Genomic DNA, 25875 nt, shown 5'->3' on the forward strand with positions numbered 1-25875 from the left:
CAGGGGAAAACTATTTGACTAAATAAAAACCAAGGAATAGAATAGAACTACTATTAGAAGCAGATGCTACTCCTATTAATTATGTTTCTGTTACTTCCACCTATATTATTACCATTACTACTACTTCTATTATTCTTCCTACTTCAGCTACCTGCACTTGTATTACCATGTCAGTCGCTTCTACTTAAGCTGCTGTCAGTGCTGCAACAAGTCCCTCTACTGACACCACTGCATACTGGACACCTGTCAAGGCAACCCGTTTTGTCTTCCACATTTCATTCTGGATAGAATAGAGTAAAATGGAGAGATGTAGAATAGGATAAGGACAATGATTCAGTACAACTCTGTGTGCCTCTGACCAACATTGAGCTGAACATGTGTCCTAAACTGTGCAGGCTGATCCCAGTGATGGTCTCCCCACCACCTCCGTCATCTGAGAAGAAGAAGCAGAGCAGGGCTGAAGGACAGGTAAGCCGTCTGATATGGATTCTCTATAGAGGAGACACAGGGAAGAGTGCCAGACAGTGTTTAGTCCCAGGTTAGTGGGACACACTATCGCCTCCAGACATGATGGCCACAACTTTTATACTATCTGAGCATTTGTTCCTGGTGTTTAGCTGTTCACCATTGTCAGGTAGAACCCATGAAGGTCATTCATTTGTAAATGATGACAAAGACATTCAACCGAGAGAGACATTTTGTGTTGTGTTGTGTGTGCTTGTGTAATGTCATGGGCTGTTGTGTTTGAGTGATGTGTAATTTGGTGTGTCCTCTCGTGTCATGTGGTGTTTGGTTGTATTGTCTTTTTTTGTGTCATTGTGTGTTGTGACGTGTGGTCTTGTGTCACCTTGTGTGGTGTGCTGCTCTGTGCTACAGGATCTGGGTGGTGGTGATGAGGATGAAGTGACGTATCACACTGTGAGAACTCCTCCTTCCTCCTTCATATGAGACGCCATGCAGTCGTCACATCTCTGCATTGATAGCTTCATGCTCCTGACGATGCTTCTGTCCACATTCCCAACATGTCAGTGGTTGGTCAGCCTCTCCACATCTGGTCTGTAATCCACATTTGTCACTGGCTGTATTCACAATGATGAAAGAAGCTCAACATGTGTTCCTTTCTTGTTCTACCTGATCAACTGAGAGTTTTGACCAATCAGTCTCATTCATCAGATGTGCTGATTAAATAATCCCTGATTTGTTTTCTACACATTTGTAGAAATTTTGCATCTCTCCTGGTTTTCTGTGTTTTGTCAAGCTACACTGGCTTGTGCATGGTACATTGTTATGAAGACAGCTTGCATTAGTAATGCTTATTCAAAAGCCATAAGCTCTTTGATAACCTCAGTATGACTATGTGTAAAAATGGGAAATCCTCCTACCTGATCGCATCAGTGCTCTGCCATTCTTCACACTGTAGGTGTTGTGTAAAAAAAGATGTGGTTTGATGTTCTTCTCACAGAGTGTTAATTTGCATAAGTATATGTGTAAATACTGCTTCACATGCAGCCCAGTTGTGAGACCCCCTCAGTTTTCATGAGGTCATTAAGTTTTACTGTCACATTTATTAAAAACTGACAGTATGACACCAAATTATGACCGTTCACCAACAAAGACTGTTTTCATATGCAATGGAAAACATGGTTAAGTCTATCATTTGTTACTTGATGCTTTTAGTTTATATCATATGTTCTGTTTTTAGTTTATATCTGATTTTAGTTTGTATCATATATCATAATTGTAATCCAATTACACAATCAAACAATTAAAAAATTAATTTCAAACCATTTATTTTTGTTTTCACTTTTACCACTGATTGTTTATGATAGATAAGGGAATAAAATTGACAATTCAACATGTTTGTAATTTTACATGTTATTTTACGCTATATAATTATTCTTTTAATGAGTACTTGTTGAATGTATTGTTAAAGAAGTCTTTGGGACAGTGTTTTATTTGTCCACAAGAGGGCAGAGTGACGCAAAAAGAGGCAAAGCCTTAAAAGCAGACCCACCAAATATAAAACTGTAACGTACATAAAGGAAGCTTATTAGTTTAATTAATGACAATTTTGGGCATCAAACAATCATGTTCAGACATGCTGTTGAGTTAAGAGATGGATGTGTTTCCTGTTTGTAGTTTATGAACAGTCATATTTTATTGTTGTTGATGTTACATGTGTAATAGTGTTTAGCTTTTTATGATTAAATAAAGTATTGTAGGTTGGCTCTAAGTGTGCGGGTGTGAAAATGTATCTGTTCCTATTAAATCCATGATTTTAATCCTCGTGGACCAACTTTCCCGAGGCCTCACTTGACGCTCACTTGATTGGCAAATGTATCAACCACAAAGACTTGACGCATGCTCAGTAACCCAGGTAAGAAACTCCGAGAAGGTTGAATCAGTTCATCTGGACACAACGTTTATTGACAGACACGTCTCATCCCTCAACTAAGTGACATAATAACCCAGGTAAGAGAGTCGGGTCATTTTTAGCGTTTTTGTTCACATGTCTCATACTATACATGCCACTCTATTCAGTCCTCTTGTCCCTTACAGGGGACAACGGTGCCTTTAAAATGACGTCACACGCGGGAGGGGGGACCTTGCGAACGTGGCTGGGACGCTACAAAATGGCTGCCATCTCAGTAACAGCGTTTTGTGGAAAAAAGGTAGGCATGATATTCATAAATAAAACATTTTCTAATGTTATATTTTGATTGTTTCGAGTACGTAAACGTCTCAGGAATATCTGAGTGAGTTTTCAGAGCTGAGCTTCTTTATTTTCGTTTGCAAGCCGCTAATTTATATTTGTCCTCGTATCAGTCGTTACTATGGGCACATTTGTTCATACACACCCATGAATTGAGACACCGATTGGCTCACACTGATGTCTTTGCAGGCCTGGGTGATTGCTCGTTGCAAGAGGTAGACAATAGATGTTAGGAGGAAGGAATTACTAATAACCATCATGCTTTGCTACTGCTCTCAGACAAACGTGGGGGCTAAAAATGCCATGAGTGTGTACGAACAGATTTGCCCATAGTAACGAGTGATACACGAGGCCCCAGTTTGTACTTAACGTTTGTTTCTCATTGTTTTCAGCAGGCAGCTCTATGACGGAGGCAGAGAGGATCCTTACCAGAATCACTGAGGGAGATTCTGACATGGAGTTATCAGAGGATGAGAGTCCAGAGAGAGTATGAGACAGAAGAGGGTGAAAGCTCGGGTGAGGAGGACCCAGATGAGGTGGGCCAAAACCAACACGTAGGGTTCTGAGGTTTTTATTTAATCAGTGCAAAAATGGAAGGATAACCTACAGAGATGTGTTCCAGGAAATAGATGCCAAAATTTTATTTTTGAACCTAATGGAACAATTAATGAGGGAATTTCTTTTTAACACATTCATTAGAACAGGGGTGGGCAGAAAGGGCCAGTGTGTGGGTGCAGGTTTTTGTTCCAACCAAGCAGTTACACACCTGATCCCACTAATCAACCAGTAGAGTCTCTGCTGAGGAACTTGACTAGGAGACACAGGTGTGTAACTGCTTGGTTGAAGCAAAAACCTTCACACACACACTGGCCCTTTCTGGATAAGATTGTCCACCCCTGCATTAGAAGGATGGACGCATGAAACAAAGTGTAAAAGTGTTCTCAAGTGAACTATCCCTTTTAACATTTCTATAACATGTTAATTGTGCTAAATGATTGATTGTGCTTTGTCTTTCTCAATCAAAGCTGTCTACTTTCATGTAGCTTTGATGGCTAAACAAAACAAAATGGTGAAAGGTGAGAATTAACAGTGAGGTGTACTGTGACGTCTAGAGGCCTTTACACACCGGAGACGTGACAAATAACCGACACGAAATGTAGCATTTTCATGTCGGTTATTAGTCACATCCCCATCATCTTATTGTATTATTTTACAGTTTCATTCTCTATTCATGAATGCATCCCGGCATCTTATTAAACCTGACAACTAAGATGAGTCATGACTCTTCAGCATTTAATGGATGGATTTTGGCTGGCCTTTAAATTGGTGTTGATACACACGATGAGAACAGTACAGTCAGTTACAAATAGTGAACATGGATTTTTCAACACATTAATTACACTTCACTTTTTACAGGGGGTGGGACAAATGTTCTTCTTCGACTGTCATAAAGTCCTCGTTCCCTGACCGGGAATCGAACCCAGGCCACGGCAGTGAGACCGCCGAATCCTCACCACTAGACCACCAGGGAGACAGCAGAAGGGGAAAATGCACACAAATGAAATTCACAACAAATGGTGAGTAAATCATTGTTTTTATATTAAATGGAATTTGATTTCATGGGGGAGGGGGCATTCAACACACTGCATCAAATGCGACTCTACAAAGTATAATTTAAGTCGACTAAATACCTCTGTCCTGCAGAGTAGACGTGTATAGACTTTACAACACCGCCACCTAGTGGACTCCGGGGCAATAACATGGACATGCAGTGGCACAGTTGGTGTATGAAGAGTTGAACTGAAAGGATTTGAAATCTCCCCTCTATGGTACCGTCCACCACATTGGAAGAGAAGAGAACAAATAATAATAAGTAATGGTGGCATGTTAACGGGATACAGCTCAGTGGAGGCACCTTTTTGGGTGTAATATTATGTTAATAGTTGTGCTTATCTAATCCCTGGTGTTTAATTATAATTACAATTATAGAATTATAATTATAATTTATGGGCATAATATATTTGAATATCCTGGGTTTGAGCTCCGGGGTAGTCCAAACTTTGGGGTTCGTCTCGAGTCGTCCACTGTGTGGAGTTTGCATGTTCTCCCCGTGTGTGCATGGGTTTCCTCCCACAGTCCAAAGACATGTAGGTCGGGTGACTCGACCCTACTAAATTGTCCCTAGTTTTGAGTGTGTGTGTGTGTGTGTGTGTGTCGGACCTGTGATGGCCTGGTGGCCTGTCCAGGGTGCCTTCCCGCCTGCTGCTCAGTGACTGCTGGGATAGGCTCCAGCATCCCTCGCCCCTGAGAGCAGGATAAGTGGTTTGGATAATGGATGGATGATATATGTGAATAACGTAGTGTGTTCTGTTTATCAGCTTCAAACTGGATACTATACATACAACGTTCCCTTTGGCAACATAGTTGCCAAAGTTTCTCTTCTCTTCCGGTCTGGTCGGACGGTACCATACGGGGGAGAAGATTTCAAATCCTCTCAGTTCAACTCTTCAAACGCCCACCAAATGTGTCGCTGCATGTCATTGTTATTGCCCCCGTAGTCCACTTGGATGCGCTGTTGTTAAAACACAATGCTTTAGTTGCTTTTTTGTTGCAATTACATGTGTGGATTATCTTCCTTCTGTTACCTCCCTGGTGGTCTAGTGGTTAGGATTCGGGGCTCTCACCGCCGCGGCCCGTTGTAAAAAAAACGGTTCAACTTGAATGAAAGAAGAAATCTCTGTCTTATTCCCCCTTAAAAAGTGAAATCTAACTGCTGCATCGTAAAGCACAAGTTCCAAGTGTGTAGTTCACAACTGGACCATGGAAGAACTGAGGAGTTTTTCAGTAATCCTGTCTGGATTTTGTACAGTGTAGACAACCAAGCACTTCTACCTCATTAAAATACACGTGTGTGGCACAATGTGTAATTCATTAGGTGTTTGTGAGGGTGTCACGTAGGGAGGTATGTGAAACATAGAGCGTTCCACTTACCATGTGGACCTTTTTCAGGGACAGAGAGACATAATGTCAAAGAGAAGGAGAGAGGAAGAGCTCACGCTTGGTGGAGGGCATTGATTATGAACAGAAAAACTGTGCTGAATTTCCCATCATCCCCAGTGTGTGTACATATACTGATATTACACTTTTACTGTGGCTTCATCACACAGCTGACGCATAACCACCATCAACCTAGTCATCAACCTTTTGTGGACCTTCTCTCTTTGAAATGCAAGCATCTTCTGCGTAGGATTCCGTTTGTGAGCAGAGCGAGGAAGCTCTTCTTCTTCCATACCGTTATGAGAGGCATCTACTGCTGGTCTGGGTCTCTGTTGTCTAGATATAATTTCACTGGTGGTTTCATTTCATATCGGAGTGGGTTTGGCCATCAATCAGTAGCGTGGCAGGACCAATGAGGTGAAAGTCTTACTGTAGCATCCCCGGCTGAATGAGGGTCTAGAGTCTCAACTGATGTTGCAGGAAGGTTTTATTTGCTAAACTTCCTCATGAGCCATACTCTTCACAAATACACCGTAAGAGCTATAATGGAGTGAAAAATAGACTCCTAGTACTACTACTACTTTCGGCTGCTCCTGTTAGGGGTCACCACCGCGGATCATCCGTTTCCATCTCTACCTGTCCTCTGCATCTTCCTCTGTCACACCAGCCACCTGCATGTCCTCCCTCACCAAATCCATAAACTTCCTCTTTGGCCTTCCTCTTCTCCTCTTCCCTGGCAGCTCCATGTTCAGCATCCTTCTCCCAATATACCCAGCATCTCTCCTCCACACATGTCTAAGCCATCTCAATCTTGCCTCTCTTGCTTTGTCTCCAAACTGTTCAACCTGAGCCGTCCCTTTAAGATACTCGTTCCTAATCCTGTCCTCCTAAAGAAGAGAAAAATAGAAATAAAACATATTTATGCTTATTTTAAACCTTTAGGACAAATACCAGTACTACTACTACTACTATTGGCTGCTCCCGTTAGGGGGCGCCACAGCAGATCATCAGTTTCCATCTCTACCTGTCCTCTGCATCTTCCTCTGTCACACCAGCCACCCGCATGTCTTCCCTCACCACATCCCTAAGCCTCCTCTTTGGCCTTGCTCTTCTCCTCTTCCCTGGCAGCTCCATATTCAGCATCCTTCTCCCAATATACCCAGCATCTCTCCTGGCTTTGTCTCCAAACCATCCAACTTGAGCTGTCCCTCTAATATACTCGTTCCTGATCCTGTCCTTCTTCATCACTCCCAATGAAAATCTTATCATCTTCAAATCTGCCACCTCCAGCTCTGCCTCCCGTATTTTCATCAGTTCCACTGTCCAAGCCATATGAAATAGTTGGTCTCACAACCATCTTGTAAACCTTCCCTTTAACTCTTGCTGGTACCCTTCTGTCACAAATCACTCCTGACACTGTTCTCCACCCACTCCACCCTGCCTGCACTCTCTTCTTCACCTCTCTTCTGCACTCCCCGTTACTTTGGACAGTTGACCCTAAGGATGCACCGATACCACTTTTTTTCAGATCAAGTACAAGTACTTACATTTGCATACTTGCCAATACCGAGTACAGATATGAGTACTTAATAATGCCTTTACACTTGTAATGGCATTACACGTCCTTCTGGCCTTCTCTATGTTACTTCTTAATCAACATTCTCAAAGCAAACATTGCATCTGTGATGCTCATTCATGGCATGAAACCATACTGCTGCTCGCTAATCATCACCTCTCCTCTTAACCTAGCTTCTATTACTCTTTCCCATATCTTTATGCTATGGCTGATCAACTTTATACCTCTGTAGTTGCTACAGTTCTGCACATCGCCCTTGTTCTTGAAAATTGGTACCAGTATGCTTCTTCTCCGCTCCTCAGGCATCCTCTCACTTTCCAAGATTGTGTTAAACAATCTAGTTAAAAACCCCACTGCCATCTCTCCTAAACATCTCCATGCCTCCACAGGTATGTCATCAGGACCAACTGCCTTTCCACTCTTCATCCTCTTCATAGCTGCCCTCACTTCCTCCTGGGTAATCCACGGCACTTCCTGATTCACTGCATCTCCTTGTACCCCTGTCTACTTTCTTCATCTATCCCACTTCTTCTTTGCCAACCTCTTCCTCTGTATAATTTGCTGTACTTCCTCATTCCACCACCAAGTCTCCTTGTCTTCCTTCCTCTGTCCTTATGACACACCAAGTACCTTCCTATCTGTCTCCCTCACTATTTCTGCAGTGGTTACCCAGCAGTATGGCAACTCTTCACTACCACCCAGTGTCTGTCTTAACTCCTCCCTGAACTCCACACAACAGTCTTCCTTCTTCAACTTCCGCCATTTGATATTCGGCTCTGCCTTCACTCGCTTCCTCTTCTTGGTCTCCAAAGTCATCCTACAGACCACCATCCGATGCTGCCTAGCTACGTTCTCCCCGTCACCACCTTGCAGTCTCCAATCCGCTTCAGATCGCACCTTCTACATAAGATGTAGTTCAACTGTGTGCACTTTCCTCCACTCTTATACGTCACCCTGTGTTCTTCCCTCTTCTTGAAATATGTATTCACCACAGCCATTTCCATCCTTTTCACAAAATCCACCACCATCTGCCCTTCTACATTTTTTCTCCTTGACTCCATACCTTCCCATCACCTCCTCATCACCTCTGTTCCCTTCACCAACATGTCCATTGAAGTCTGCTACAATCACCACTCTCTCCTCCTTGGGTACCCTCTCCACCACGTCATCTAACTCACTTCAGAATTCTTCTTTCTCTTCCATCTCACACCCAACTTGTGGGGCATATGCGCTGATAACATTCGGCAATACACCTTCGATTTCCAGCTTCATACTCATCACTCTGTCTGACACTCTCTTCACCTCCAGCACGCTCTTGACATACTCTTCCTTCAGAATTACCTCTACCCCATTTCTCCTCCCATTCGCACCATGGCAGAAGAGTTTGAACCCACCTCTGATACTCCTGGCCTTACTCCCCTTCAGCCTGGTCTCTTGCGCTCACGGTATGGCTACCTTTCTTCTTCCATCATATCAGCCAGCTCTCTCCCTCTACCAGTCATAGTGCCAACATTCAAAGTTCTGACTCGCACCTCCACACTCCTACCCTTCCTCCTCTCTCGCTGCATCTGGACATGCCTTCCCCCTCTCCTTCTCCTTTGCCCAACAGTAGCATAGTTTCCACCGGCACCCTGCTGGTTAACGATACCGGTGGCAGTCGTTGGTAACCCGGGCCTCGACCGATTCGGTATGTAAATTTTCTTTATGACCTGCATATTTGATTTGGCAAAGATTTTACGCCAGATGCCGTTCCTGACGCAACCCTCCCCATTTATCTGGGCTTGGGACCAACACTAAGAATGCACTGGCTTGTGCATCCTCAGTGGTCGGGTTCTTTAGGACAAATACGGCAGCATGACAGATTACTTTAAACTGCTGCAGGCTACTGACAGGTTAATTATATATATATATACATATATATATATATATGTAGGAAAAACACCTTGAATACATAGCTGTACAAGCTTGTTTCGTGCGTCGTGCACTCGTCAGCTGCTAATGTGATTCAACAAAGAAAACACACAGTTTACGTTGCCCCACGTCACGCCCCTAATTTCGGTGGACAGCAACCAATGAGAGGAGAAAACATTTAAACTATTACAACCAATGGGGTAGGTAGTTACCATGCACAGCAACAATGATGGTGTAGAAAACATTACAACCAATGGAGTAAGAGGCTGGGGCTTGTTTTGAAAAAGCATTTAAATGATCAGGGCACTGTTGAAATAGCCTACATTTAGAATATAACAAGGAAACGTCAAATGGGGTAATTCATGTCTCTCATATAGTGGGGTGGTGTTGGGGCACAGCTGGAAGGGCGGCAGTTAAAATACACTCACTGGCCACTTTATTAGGTACACCTTGCTAGTACCGGGTTGGACCCCCTTTTGCCTTCAGAACTGCCTTAATCCTTCGTGGCATAGATTCAACAAGGTACTGGAAACATTCCTCAGAGAGTTTGGTCCATATTGACATGATAGCATCACGCAGTTGCTGCAGATTTGTCGGCTGCACATCCATGATGCAAATCTCCCGGTCCACCACATCCCAAAGGTGCTCTATTGGATTGAGATCTGGTGACTGTGGAGGCCATTTGAGTACAGTGAACTCATTGTCATGTTCAAGAAACCAGTCTGAGATGATTCGAGCTTTATGACATGGCGCGTTATCCTGCTGGAAGTAGCCATCAGAAGATGGGAACACTGTGGTCATAAAGGGATGGACATGGTCAGCAACAATACTCAGGTAGGCTGTGGCGTTGACACGATGCTCAATTGGTACTAAGGGGCCCAAAGTGTGCCAAGAAAATAACCCCCACACCATTACACCACCACCACCAGCCTGAACCGTTGATACAAGGCAGGATGGATCCATGCTTTCATGTTGTTGACGGCAAATTCTGACCCTACCATCCGAATGTCGCAGCAGAAATCGAGACTCATCAGACCAGGCAACGTTTTTCCAATCTTCTATTGTCCAATTTTGGTGAGCCTGTGCGAATTTTAGCCTCAGCTTCCTGTTCTTAGCTGACAGGAGTGGCACCCGGTGTGGCCTTCTGCTGCTGTAGCCCATCTGCCTCAAGGTTCGACGTGTTGTGCGTTCAGAGATGCTCTTCTGCATACCTCGGTTGTAATGAGTGGTTATCTGAGTTACTGTTGTCTTTCTATCAGCTCGAACCAGTCTGGCCATTCTCCTCTGACCTCTGGCATAAACAAGGCATTTTCACCCACAGAACTGCCGCTCACTGGATATTTTCTCTTTTTCGGACCATTCTCTGTAAACCCTAGAGATGGTTGTGTGTGAAAATCCCAGTAGATCAGCAGTTTCTGAAATACTCAGACCAGCCCGTCTGGCACCAACAACCATGCCACGTTCAAAGTCACTTAAATCACCTTTCTTCCCCATTCTGATGCTCGGTTTGAACTGCAGCAGATCGTCTTGACCATGTCTACATGCCTAAATGCATTGAGTTGCTGCCATGTGATTGGCTGATTAGAAATTTGCGTTAACAAGCAGTTGGACAGGTGTGCCTAATAAAGTGGCCGGTGAGTGTATAAAAAAATACAACATCTAATGAATGTCACGTGTATCATCTAATGGGGGGGGGGATCTGACTCTCGTTCATATGGAGATATACTTTCAAACATTTCGGTCAGTGATCCCTGCCAGGTGGTATTCGGCCTACTGGACACACTGGTTGTTGGGTTTGTAGCCATGCAGTTGTCATACGTGGCCTTGTGATGCTTTCTGAAGTGCTGGAACAGGTTTGTAGCGTTGCCCCGTGTTGTAGCTGCGGTAGCAAGACATGTTCTGCACAATACCTGACTCTGTGCAGCATCATCTTTCCTAAATCCAAAATAGGTCCAGACAACTGACGTGCTGCTCCTCTTTGACACTATTTTGTCTCCTCTTCAGTGTTCGGTTGTGCCGAGGCCATGTTCACGAGATGGTAACGGCACTGCTAGAATCAAAGCATAGCGTGGCAAGTTGTTTTCTTCATTTACTGCTCTCACTCGCATGTCACATGAGCGTAGGGTAGTGTGTGTGTATGTGAACCCCATATTACCAGGTGTTTCCCGCCCTCTGATTGGTTAGATTGTGGAACATTTAAAAAAAAAAACACCTTTTTTTTTAAATCGCACCCTTTGCAATTTGAAGATTGCGTACTGATATATTTTGATGTTGGTTTGAATTGGATTAATCGTTCAGCCTTCTGCATGCAAGCGTGTGATACAGGACCAGCGAGATTTCATTTGGGAGCTTTCTCCAGTCTGCATATCCGTTTCATATCGTACCTGAAATAACATTTGCAGATGCACCAAGTACAACAATGAGAGATACTGATGCAAGGTTTTGGTGAGTGGGGCCTTGTTGTGGAATAATCAACCTGTTTGATTTCCAGCACTGGCATTTATTACCTTCCACTGGTGCAACCAGTCAGACTCTAAACTGTACATATAATAAGAATAGGAGACCCACTATTTTCTACTTCTTTTTTCTTGTTCATAAGTTTATATCCTTTTTGTATGTTTTAGCTGAAATGTACTTTTCTGAATATTGGTGATCTACTTCCTGGTTCAGCTGGATGGAACCAGCAGCCTGTACTTAGCATAGGTCAGGCCTAGTTAACTGGCGGCCCGCGGGCCAAATCCGGCCCGAGGATTTTTATCCCCGGCCCTTTGATCAATTTTTATGAGAACATTAAAAATTATAATGCATTTTGGTGAGAAGGTGAGAGATGATCATAATATTTTAACAAGTAATATCATTTTCTTTTCCATCTGCCAATGTATTGTAAGTTGTTTTGAATGTCTCTTTAATTGGGGCCTTTTGATCATCAGTATTGGTGATGGTGAGAAGTGATTCATTAGCTAAAATAAACGTGGCCTATATAAATGTATGAAATGGCTGCCCTATTTTGTATGTTACATAAACACATTGTTAATAAACGCTTTTGATACACAGTATTAAGGGTATTTAGTGTTATTTTTCATGTTCCCATGTAAGTGCTAAGATCCGATAATTACTCTGAAAATATTTGGCCCTCTTACCATTTACATTTGAGTAAGTTGGCCCTCATAAGAAAGTAGTTGACTAGCCCTGCCATAGGTAGTAACCATCCATACACTACCTGGCCAGCACTATAGAGAATTCATAGATAATGGACAACCATGGACACAGTCTAACTGAGACACTGGGGGGTTGTTTAAAGGACAGGTTTAAGACTCCTGTTCAGTTGTAAACCTGAGTCCAGCGGTGGTCCCATGTCCAAAATCTACAAAATGAAGCTTGTTAGTAAAATAATAAAGCTGATGAGCATGATGGTGAAACCTATGAAAATAACATCCAGGTTGTAAAATAAGGAATTATGCTTCAAGAAGGTTGTTGTTATTCTAGAGTTCAGTCTGTTTTCCTTCATGCAGCTTCGAAATTATGCCGGTTCATCCTTGTTAATGTTCATTATTCTGACTGGAAAAACCCCTGGAGAAGTGAGACAAGAGACAAAAGGAAAAACCAGGGTAACCTGACAGACACTGGGCGGGACACCGAGGTACACAGCTCTACTTCACATCTTCCTCATCAGGCTGTGGCCTGGTGGTCTCCATCAGCACATCACAGTGGAGATGCTGACAGATGTAATGAGAAGGTCTGACCACCAGACCACAGCTGATTGCTGTGACCTCCTGCCCAGCAGAGCTCTTCCTCTGATCTCTCAACACAAAGGGAAGGAAATGACAATCTGTTGAACCCACAACCTGACCAAACTGGAAGATGTGTGTACACGTGTGTTTGAATCTAGTTGTGTCTGTGTACAAATAGATGTGTTTGGTTCAGTGTAAATATGTGGTTCATTGTGTGTGTTTGTATGTATGTGAGCGTATATGATTTTCAGTGTGTATCGGTGAATGTGTGTATGTTTGTGTACTTATTTATGTCTGTATGTGTGTGCATGTGTGTTAACATGTACACTGGTTTGGTGTGAGTCTGCATTCAAAGCTGTTAATCTTTCGTGTGTGTAATCTGTTTACATGTGTGAGATGGTTGCTTGTGAGTGTGTGTCTGTGCATACACTTTTTTGGCCGTGTGTGAGTGTGTATTTGGGTTTGAATGTGTGTGCATTTAAGTATGTATGTGCAATTTTGTTGCATGCATGTATGTTTTATGCACACAAGTTTGTGTGTGTGTGTGTGTGTGTCTAAGATCATCGTACCAGTGAAATGAGAAGCAGGATGTACTCAGTGTTCACAGCAATGACACCTCACCCACAACTTCTTTTTTTTTTTCCCTGGGAAAAGCAACATGAGCTTGATCAGCAGTGGTGTTTGGTGTGTTAAAATAAACCTGCTCACTGCTGAGAACCAGAACGCTCATTCTGACCTTTATTTCCATGAGTTGAGTCTACTGTTGCACTTAGTACAGAAACACAACTGACAACTACGAGGTTCAGCTGGTTTTTTCTGTCTGTGTCTATTTGACGATGTCCCGGCCACGGTTGTGTGCGTATAGTTGTGTGGTGTTGCCTCATGTATCTAACCCTCACTCTGACTCTACATCCAGGTATCGCCAGGTGCTCCTCATCACCTCATCAACCAATCATCCAATTCCCATCAGCTGTGCAGTCTGCTATTTAAACCCCCACGTGTCTTCACTTCCCCGGCCAGCTGGTTTAGTTTGTGTGATTTTAGTTTGTGTGTTGTAGCTACTTTGTGTTGATGCTTTTGTCTCTGCAGCTACTTTGTGTTGATGTTTTTGTCTCTGTAGCTACTTTGTGTTGATGCTTTTGTCTCTGTAGCTACTTTGTGTTGATGTTTTTGTCTCTGCAGCTACTTTGTGTCGATGTTTTTGTCTCTGCAGCTACTTTGTGTTGATGCTTTTGTCTCTGCAGCTACTTTGTGTTGATGCTTTTGTCTCTGCAGCTACTTTGTGTTTGTAATGTCTGGCCCGTTTTTGGTTAAGTTTACATTTTGGCTATTTTGAGTTGTGTTTAGCCTTCAGTTTGTTTAGTTCTTTTGGGCAAGGGGGTCAAGGTAAGATGCCCATGGGCAAACACCCCACCACGTAGCTTACCTCTGTTAGACACACTAGGTTAGGAGCGGTTGCCACCTTCTGTCTTTAGGTTTGGTGCTTTTCAGCACTGTCAAGGGGGGTTACTTTTGTTAGTAGTTTATTGTTTTGGCAACCGTCCGGTTCCCTTGTCCTGTCATGGTGTTAATAAATATTTAAATTTGTATGTTTATGTCTCACTGTGTTGCACCCTCACCTCACCGTTACCCAGTGCACTAATTGTTGGACCCTCACCAGACCGAGGGACGTACCAGACAAATGAAGAAACTGAGATGTGGTCATTTTGGCTGATTTACATCCAAACACACGTGGAAATAAGACAAATAAATGGAATAAGGAAGTTCCACCCAACTAACCACAGGAGATATATCTGTCTCTGTACCAACAACCAGTTCACATACAGACCAACAGAAGACAGCAGCAAAAGAGGGACAGACAGACAGAGAGCAGAATGGCTGAGTTGAGGATGAGTGAAATATCATTATTTCTGATAATACTGTTTCCTGCAGCAGGTAAGAACACATTTTAATGTATCTTAGATAACAGCTTATGGATAAATAACATTCAGCAATATTGTATAAATTTCCTCTTAACATGGAAACATTATTACATAATTTATGAATCCCTCTTCATTCTATGAGGATCGTTCATTATGATATTTAAAACATGCTGAATGGTTCATATAGTGAATTCCTGAAAGTCAAGATCTGAACTGCATTATCTGCCAGTCTTCAAATATATCTTCACACCAGCTGTGTTGGTACCAGCTGTGGTGTTATGTGGATTTTATTCATTTGGATCAATAATAAATATTTTCTCCTCAGCAGTTACCGGACAAAAATATCTCTACATCTACGGGAGAGATGGAGATGATGAGGTCACTCTGCCATGTACCAGTGTGAGACCAGGACCAGGAAACTGTTTCAGTACTACGTGGCTCTTCAGTAACAATTATAAGACACAAGAATTGGTTTCTCGTGGTCAAGTTAGAAGGAAGGACTTCACCAACTCCAGAGCAGACAGACTGAGTATTACACCAAACTGTTCTCTGCTTATAAAGAAGGTGACAGGCGAGGACGCTGGTCGATACATCTGCCAACAACCCCCATACCAACCAAATGATGATTCTTACGTTCATCTTTCAGTTGTAAGCAGTGAATATTTCCATTGTATCCTCTTCATCTTAATCCACATTCTTATAACTATTCAGAGCTGCTGCAGGACAGGTGGCAGTAATGACCACGGCAGTAATGTCTTAATGATGTTATAACTTTGTACCATGTGGCTGTCTTCCTCTACACACATCACCATCTTCTCCAGTGACTGGTCAGAAGACCGCTGACCACCTGACGCTCTCCTGCTCCGTGTTGATATATGATCTGGCTATAAAGGTGGAGTGGGTGGAGGAGAAAGATAGTCAGACGAGCTGTGGTCCCAAGGAAAAGACAGTGTATTTCTGTAACTCCACTAGGATGCTTTCAACCACCCAGAAGAAGGAGACATTCAGCTGTCAACTGACTGATTTTAACGACAGACTGACGACATTTGACTTCATCTTTCAAATCAGTGGTAAAGTATGATTTTGAGGTGTTCAAATGATGTCTTTTCACTTGGTCTGATAAACGGGACAATGTGACCTGTTTAGAGACGCCCCTGTTCATTGGGTATCATTGCTTCCTCTGTCCAGAAAACAAAGAAAAAGCAGAAGACGATGAAAAAGAGACACGAGGCTCTGCCAACACAACTAACATGACAATTACACCAAGTTAGGACTTTACATCCCTTTACTAACTTGTCCCCCCCCCTTTACTCGTCGGTGTCGCCAGGTCATCTTGCCGGGGCTTAAGTCCTGAACGTTTCTTGTGTAGCCCGAATATAATTTTAAATGTAAGCCCGACAAAAAGCATAACGTGTGTGAATGTCCGATAGTCTTCGTAACATAACAGCCTGTCAACATAATGCAGGTCTCTAGACTAACTCCCCGTGTGTGTGTGTGTGTGTGTGTGTGTGTGTGTGTGTGTGTGTGTGTGTGTGTGTGTGTGTGTGTGTGTGTGTGTGTGTGTTGTGTGAGGGGGTGCAGTTGGTTGTGTAATGTCTGAGTTGGAGTGTGTGAGGGGTGTGAAAGTGATCAAACCTGCAGTAAAACACGTTCAAGTCGTCAGCTAGTTGAAGGTTCTCTACAGTGTGTGTGTGTGTGGGGGGGGGGGGTTCCTGTAGTTTGTGGTGTCCTCCTGCAGGCGTCTCCACACAGACGCAGGATCAAATTTAAATAATTCCTCATTATGATTATTATGATCATCATGATGACCATTAGGCAGTTTTGGTGCCCCTCCAGCACTTGGTGCCCTACGCACCACAGAATAGAGATCGTACAGTGCAATGACAATTTGCTCATGAGTGCAAAATGTATTCTGCAGCTCATTACAAGGATACACAACCAGAATATCTTTACTGGGTTTGTAGTGGATTTTAGCTGCACAGCCCACAAGAAGAAGCTCCAGAAATATTTTACCTGATTTAGTTTTGCCGTCATGTGATGTGTTTTTGTTTTTGCTCTTTTTTCCTCCACAGATTCTTCTGTCCTGACTGCCAACTTAGTGACTGTGGGTTTGGCCCTTTTCTACGTAATTGTAACTGCAGTCATCGTGTACAGGTGGAGAGCTAAAGGTAATGATATTTACAGGTGAACATTTGATAGTCATGAGAAAGACGTTGTAATTTCAGGATCTAAACTCCTCTCACTTGTTTTATTTTTTCCAGGGAATCAAACAGCACGTGATGGAGATAATGTGAGTTTTACTGTTACAAATTCAACATAACCAAGGCTGTAAAATGCTGTAGCAAAATGGTGTATTGTGGTTTTTATTTGTTTTGTTTTGTTTTGTAACTCGCTGTGTTGAAAGGTTAGCATGATATTTCCTGTTCAGACCAACTGATGTGATAATGTTTGTTCCTATAATACTGCAAGACGCTTCAGAAGAGGTCAGAGAGCATATGCTGTTTTATATCTTTGCTATAACTCTGTGTGTGTGTGTCTCACAGAGAGAGTTTGAGTTTTAAAGAACCTTTATTTAACATATGCTCCCTATCCCAGTGTCACCAGCAAAATCTACTGGAAAAAAATGAATGCACAGACAAGTAAATCATAGAAAACGAATAATTCTTGAATAAAATGAGTAATAATAAAATATCATAATTAAACATTAATAAATAAATAAAAAATAATCATGAAAAATAACTAGAAAGCAATGATCCCAAACAAAAAGGAAAACAAGCTACCCATTACACAGCACCAGACTGGTTAACCAAGCACAGAGCTGTACATCTGTACATCTATACATCTCCACCTATCACAGAGCAGATGATGATGTAACACCATTGCTGCTCCAAATCACACATGTCACTCATCAGTTTGGAGAATCTAAAATCAGCCCACACCCTGGCCCTCACCGAACCCACAAACGATGAGGTAACCTCTCGATTAGAATAATTTTCTATTTTACTGTTTCTGCTTTTATTATTAATATAAATACACCCTGTGGATCCACCACCCACGGGATGAGCACTGGGGTAGGGTGCAATGCAGACCAGGCGCCAGGCAAAGGCAGGGACCGGGGTGTGCTGACTCCCAGCATCACAGACTGGTGCTCAGGATGTGGCATGTCACCTCTCCAGCACCTTCCAGGTTGGGGATGAGTTGTTGCCTCAAGTGAAGGAGTTCAAGTATCTTGCAGTCTTGTTCACGAGTGAGGGTAGGATGGAGCGGGAGATTGACAGGCGGATTGGTGCAGCATCAGCAGTAATGCGGACATTGTACCGGACCGTTGTGGCAAAGAAGGACCTGAGCCGGAAGGCAAAGCTCTCAATTTACCAGTCAGTCTTCATTTCAACCCTCACCTATGGTCATGAGATTTGGGTAGTGACCGAAAGAGTGAGATCGCGGATACAAGCAGCTGAAATGAGTTTCCTCCGTAGGGTGTCTGGGCTCAGCCTTAGAGATAGGGTGAGGAGCTCAGACATCCAGAGGGAGCTGGGAGTAGAGCCGCTGCTCCTTCATGTCGAAAGGAGCCAGTTGAGGTGGTTCGGGCATCTGATTAGGATGCCTCCTGGGCACCTTCCTTTGGAGGTTTACCGGGCACGTCCAACTGGGAGGAGACCCCGGGGTAGACCCAGAACTCGCTGGAGGGACTACATGTCCAATCTGGACTGGGAACGCCTTGGGATCCCCCAGGAGGAGCTGGAGGGCCCTACTTAGCTTGCTGCCACCGTGACCCGATCCCGGAGAAGCAGCAGCTGATGATGAATGAATGAATGGAGCACCACTGCTCCACTAGTTTTACTTAAATGACTTAAAACAGCTTCACCATCCCCTCCTTCTTCCAGTCAGTGTCATTCCTGATGCCACCATGTGTTTCCTGGACAAACATGACATCAGGGAGCTTTAGCTTTACAAGTTCAGAAAGACATGCCCTCTTTCTCACGTCTCTTGCTCCATTTAGATTAAGTGTAGAGACTTTGACGTTGGCCATCGAGACTGATGGGAGAAAGAACACACGATTACAGAACAACGTTAACCAGAACAGGAAATGATGTCTTATACTGGTTCTGACTCTTCATGCTGTATTTCCTGTTTGATTTTCAGAACCATTTTCTTTAACCTATAGACCTCTGGATCAGTGTAGCCTCCTTTTTCTTTTCTTCTCATCTGGGATTTAACAGAATACAGAAACATTTCTTTATCTGCAAAAAAATCCTAAATTTGACCTTTCTCACGATTTTTGTCTGTTGCAAGAACTTCTTAATCTGGTGTGCATCATAGTTCTCTTGCTTTGTTGCAACAGACAACCGGGAGGTGGTGTAAGTCTGGCTGTTTACACCACAATCCTCCTCCTCCATCCTAAACTCAGCTTCACACAGCTGTACCTCCTGCTGCTTTCTGTTTAGTACAGGTACCTGGCTGTCTATGCCACAGTCCCCTTCCTCCTCCTCCTCCTCCTCCATACTCAACAGTGGTTCCTCCTGCTGCCTGCCTCTCCCCCCTGTTATTGCTCCTTTATCGGCTTGAGAGCCACTTGTTTTAGCTGACTGCTTTCTCCTCAGAAGAAGGAACCTTACAGATGTTTTTCTCCTCCATCAAATCCTCGTCGCTGCTCAACACCACACCTTCTGCAGCTCTACCTGTAGTGTTTGATGCCACCGCCTGTTCACCTTGAACCTCTTTTTCATCATTTACATTTTTCTTTCCAGACTTTTCACTCTGTTTGGGTGGTTCAGTTTTGTCAGCGTAGTCTGGACTCTGTTCCTTTTCTGTTGTCTCTTCGCTGCTCTGCCTGGTTTTACTCTGTTTGTTTCCTCTCACTTCTTCACTCTGTGTTTTGTCATCAGAGGAGTGTTTCTCAGGACATGCCCGAACCAAATGACCCGCTCCTCCACAGCCAAAACACTTCCAAGTCCCAGAGTTTACAAAAATCACATAACACACAACTGCTTTGTCTACAGTATCGACAAAAATCACCACAGCGCCGTTCATTCTAGCAGCAGATTTAATGCTGCTGTGACCCACAACCTCCCTGACTTCCAAAACACAATCCTCCACCGAACAAGGAAAACCAGGCGACATTTTAAAGCCATGTTTCCTGGTGAGTTTGGTGAACTCCATACTGGCATTTAACATACCGACCAGCAAACGCTGGCTGACCACAATCACACACACACACAACCCCCGAAAACCTAAACTTATAACTTTCTACAGAATAGAATAGAATAGAGTAGAATGTCTAAATGTATGAAATCATGGGAGGTGTGGTTGTGTTTTATTCTGATGCAGGGGAAAACTTTTTGACTAAATAAAAACCAAGGAATAGAATAGAACTACTATCAGAAGCAGATGCTACTCCTATTAATTATGTTTCTGTTACTACCACCTATATTATTACCATTACTACTACTTCTATTATTCTTCCTACTTCAGCTACCTGCACTTGTATTACCATGTCAGTCGCTTCTACTTAAGCTGCTGTCAGTGCTGCAACAAGTCCCTCTACTGACATCACTGCATACTGGACACCTGTCAAGGCAACCCGTTTTGTCTTCCACATTTCATTTTGGATAGAATAGAGTAAAATGGAGAGATGTAGAATAGGATAAGGACAATGATTCAGTACAAAGCTGTGTGCCTCTGACCAACATTGAGCTGAACATGTGTCCTAAACTGTGCAGGCTGATCCCAGTGATGGTCTCCCCACCACCTCCTTCATCTGAGAAGAAGAAGCAGAGCAGGGCTGAAGCACAGGTAAGCCGTCTGATATGGATTCTCTATAGAGGAGACACAGGGAAGAGTGCCAGACAGTATTTAGTCCCAGGTTAGTGGGACACACTATCACCTCCAGACATGATGGCCACAACTTTTATGCTATCTGAGCATTTGTTCCTGGTGTTTAGCTGTTCACTGTTGTCAGGTAAAACCCATGAAGGTCATTCATTTGTAAATGATGACAAAGACATTCAACCGAGAGAGACATTTTGTGTTGTTTTGTGTGTGCTTGTGTAATGTCATGGGCTGTTGTGTTTGAGCGATGTGTAATTTGGTGTTGTGTCCTCTCGTGTCATGTGGTGTTTGGTTGTATTGTCTTTTTTTGTGTCATTGTGTGTTGTAACATGTGGTCTTGTGTCACCTTGTGTGGTGTGCTGCTCTGTGCTACAGGATCTGGGTGATGATGATGAGGATGAAGTGACGTATCACACTGTGAGAACTCCTCCTTCCTCCTTCATATGAGACACCATGCAGTCATCACATCTCTGCATTGATGTCTTCATGCTCCTGACGATGCTTCTGTCCACATTCCCAACATGTCAGTGGTTGGTCAGCCTCTCCACATCTGGTCTGTAATCCACATTTGTCATTGGCTGTATTCACAATGATGAAAGAACCTTAACATGTGTTCCTTTCTTGTTCTACCTGATCAACTGAGAGTTTTGGTCAGTCAGTCTCATTCATCAGATGTGCTGATTAAATAATCCCTGAGTAGTTTTCTACACATTTGTTGTGGTACAACCAATTTTGCATCTCTCCTGGTTTTCTGTGTTTTGTCAAGCTACACTGGCTTGTGCATGGTACATTGTTATGAAGACAGCTTGCATTAGTAATGCTAATTCAAAAGCCATAAGCTCTTTGGTAACCTCAGTATGACAGTGTGTAAAAATGGGAAATCCTCCTACCTGATCGCATCAGTGCTCTGCCATTCTTCACACTGTAGGTGTTGTGTAAAAAAAGAGATGTGGTTTGATGTTCTTCTCACAGAGTGTTCATTTGCATAAGTATATGTGTAAATACTGCTTCACATGCAGCCCAGTTGTGAGACCCCCTCAGTTTTCATGAGGTCATTAAGTTTTACTGTCACATTTATTAAAAACTGACAGTATGACACCAAATTATGACCGTTCACCAACAAAGACTGTTTTCATATGCAATGGAAAACATAGTTAAGTCTATCATTTGTTACTTGCTGAATTTAGTTTATTGATTAAATATCATAATTGTAATCCTCCACAAAAAAAAACTTAATTTTTGTTTTCACTTTTGTACAACGGATTGTCTACGATAGATGAGGGAATAAAATTGACAATTCAACATGATTGTGGTTTTACACATATTTTATGCTATATATTTATTCTTTTAACCCTGGCTGGCAACCCAGCCAGGGTTAAAAGAGCGTGACTCGCGGGGTCCGCGGTGGTGTAGCGGTCTTAGCATCGGCTTTGTGTCGATGCAGTTTGCCCACTGGGGACCGGGGTTCGCGCCCCGGTCTCGTCAGATCCGACTATGGCTGGACTCAATGAAGCAGCAATCATTGGCAACGCTGTCTTCGGGAGGGGGGCGGAGTCAGCTTGTGTTCGTCACATGAATGCGTCTCTGGGTGTGTCGGAAAAAACAGTGGTTCGGCCTGGAGTCGCCTTGTCACGAAAGTGGGGAGGCGTCTCCTTCGAGACTGCCGGCCGGAGAGATGCAGTTGGCGAACGCATGCAGTATGAGGGTGGGTGTTTGAACTAAAATAGGGATCGATTGGCCACTAAATTGGGAGAAAAAAGGGAAAATCAGAAATAAATTTATTTTAAAAAAAAAGAGCGCGACTCAGGGCAGGGCAACTCAGCCAGGGTTGATCAGGCCCTGGCTTGTGTCCCAGCAGCATTGGCCCACAGATCACTCCTTCTGATCCAAAGCCATCTGGAGGCCCTCTCTGCAGCCCTCTCTGCAGCCTCCATTGAAGACTTGATGGCTTTCCTTTTAACAGCCCTAGTGATGCCAAGTAGAGTGTAGAGCTTGCACAGTGAGCAGCCAGCAAAGCCTCTACACCCCACTTCAGTGGGCTCACAACGCGCCTTCCAGCCTCTCCTCTAGCACTGATCCACCAGCCCCTGGTACTTGGACCGCTTCCGCTCATTTGCCTCCTCCAGCCGGTACTCCCAGGGAACCATCAGCTTCACAAAGAGCACCTGTTTTGAAGAGGCTGATGATAGCACTATCTCTGGCCTCAACAAAGTTGTCACAGTGTGGTCTGGGAACCTGAGTTGCCCCCACAAGTTGACTCGCAGCTCCCAGTCTGACGTAGAGGTGAGGAGACTCGCTTATAATCTGGGCTGTGACTGAGGCTGCTCAAAAGCCCTGACAAAGGCGATATTCCTCTGTCCACAGGCTTGCTTGTTGTTGGCCACAGCTTTGGAGATGGCCTCTGCAACTGTCTTCAGCACCTGGTCATGTTGCCAGTGGTAACAGCCCTCCCCCAGGGCTGATGGGCAGCTGCCGGGGATGTGCTCGAGTGAACCTTTTCCAGGGCACAGAGGACATGATGGAGAATCAGTCTTGCCCCAGAGATGGAGATTTGCTGGGCTAGGCAGAACATCACACACAGCTTGTACCATGAACTTGATCCGCTGCGGATCTGCCTGCCAGATATCTGCCTGCCAGGTATCTGCCCAGGATATCTTCCTCTCCAGTGCACCCTCCCACCTTGTCCATGTTCCCTGCTGCCGCATGCCCACCATTCTGCTGGTCCTTTCCTCCTCGACACCTACCCGCAGCTCCTGCACGACTAGATGGCATATGTGTTTGCCATGGGCCTTATCATAGCGAGGTTGTGGGATGGCTCCCGGTCCTGCCTGTCCAGTTGCCACTGTGCCCACTAAAGCTCTGTGTCTCAGCCAAGACTCTGCTATCTCTCCTTAAAAAGTGAAATCTAACTGCTGCATTGTACAACACAAGTTCCAAGTGTGTAGCGCACAACTGGACAAGGGAAAAACAGTTGTTTTTCAGCAATTTTCAGCAATTTTTGTAGACAACCAAGCACTTCTACCTCATTAAAATACACGTGTGTGGCACAATGTGTAATTCATTAGTTGTTTGTGAGGGTGTCATGTAGAGAGGTATGTGAAACATAGAGCGTTCCACTTACCCTGTGGACCTTTTTCAGGGACAGAGAGACATAATGTCAAAGAGAAGGAGAGAGGAAGAGATCACGCTTGGTGGAGGGCATTGATTATGAACAGAAAAACTGCTGAATTTCCCATCATCCCCAGTGTGTGTACGTATACTGATATTACACTTTTACTGTGGCTTCATCACACAGCTGACACATAACCACCATCAACCTAGTCATCAACCTTTTGTGGACCTTCTCTCTTTGAAATGCAAGCATCTTCTGCGGAGGATTTTGTTTGTGAGCAGAGCGAGGAAGCTCTTCTTCTTCCATACCGTTATGAGAGGCATCTACTGCTGGTCTGGGTCTCTGTTGTCTAGATATAATTTCACTGGTGGTTTCATTTCTGTTGAAGGAGTACAACTACCTTTGACCATCATACCGGAGTGGGTTTGGCCATCAATCAGTAGCGTGGCAGGACCGATGAGGTGAAAGTCTTACTGTAGCATCCCCGGCTGAATGAGGGTCTAGAGTCACAACTGATGTTGCGTGAAGGTTTTATTTGCCAAACTTCCTCATGAGCCATACTCTTCACAAATACACCGTAAGAACTACAATGAAGTGAAAAGTAGACATAAAACATATTTATGCCCATTTTAAACCTTTAGAACAAATACGACAGCATGACAAATTACTTTAAACTGCTGCAGGCTACTGACAGGTTAAAATGACTAGTTATGACTCGTTAAAAGGAGCGTGGAGACATCCTGAATTTCAGTTATTACAAGTCAAAATTTCCTTTTAAGATATCTACAAAGAAATTACAGGTAGAAGTGCTTGGTGTGTGCATTGTACAAAAATGTAACAATTACTGACATTTGACTTGCTGAATGCCACTACGTTTTTGCATTGTCAGTTACAAATATTGAACATGTGTTTTTCAACACATTAGTTAGATTTCACTTTTTACAGGGGGTGGGATCGATGTTGTTTTTAATGAGCTGGACTGTCAAAGTCCTCATTCCCTAACCGGGAATCAAATCCGGGCTGCAGCGATGAGCGCGCCGAATCCTAACCACAAGACTACCAGGGAGAGAGCAATGAGAAAAAATGCACACAAATGAAATTCACAACAAATGATGACTAAATCATTGTTTTTATATTCTACTACTACTACTACTACTACTTTCAGCTGTTCCCGTTAGGGGTCGCCACAGCAGATCATCCGTTTCCATCTCTCCCTGTCCTCTGCATCTTCCTCTTTAGCCTTCCTCTTCTCCTCTTCCCTGGCAGCTCCATATTCAGCATCCTTCTCCCAATATACCCAGCATCTCTCCTCCACACATGTCCAAACCATCTCAATCTTGCCTCTCTTGCTTTGTCTCCAAACTGTCCAAGCTGAGCTGTCCCTCTAATATACTCGTTCCTAATCCTGTCCTTCTTCATCACTCCCAATGAAAATCTTATCTTCAAATCTGCCACCTCCAGCTCCACCTCCTGTCTTTTCGTCAGTGCCACTGTCTCCAAACCATACAACATAGCTGGTCTCACAACCATCTTGTAAACCTTCCCTTTAACTCTTGCTGGTACCCTTCTGTCACACATCACTCCTGACACTCTTCTCCACCCGCTCCACCCTGCCTGCACTCTCTTCTTCACCTCTCCTCTGCACTCCCCGTTACTTTGGACAGTTGATCCCAAGTATTTAAACTCCTACACCTTCGTCACCTCTACTCCTTGCATCCTCATCATTCCGCTATCCTCCTCCTCATTGATGCACATGTATCCCGTCTTGCTGCTACTGACTTTCATTCCTCTTCTCTCCAGTGCATACCTCCACCTCTCCAGGCTCTCCTCCAGCTGCACCCTACTCTCGCTACAGATCACAATGTCATCCGCGAACATCATCGTCCATGGAGACTCCTGCCTGATCTCGTCCGTCAACCTGTCCATCACCATTGCAAACAAGAAAGGGCTCAGAGCCGATCCTTGATGTAATCCCACCTCCACCTTGAACCCATCTGTCATTCCAACCGCACACCTCACCATTGTCACCCTTCCCTCATACGTATCCTGCACCACTCCTATATACTTCTCTGCAACTCCCGACT

The sequence above is a fragment of the Lampris incognitus genome, chromosome 15, assembly GCF_029633865.1.
Source record: "Lampris incognitus isolate fLamInc1 chromosome 15, fLamInc1.hap2, whole genome shotgun sequence".
Classification (NCBI taxonomy): Eukaryota; Metazoa; Chordata; class Actinopteri; order Lampriformes; family Lampridae; genus Lampris; species Lampris incognitus.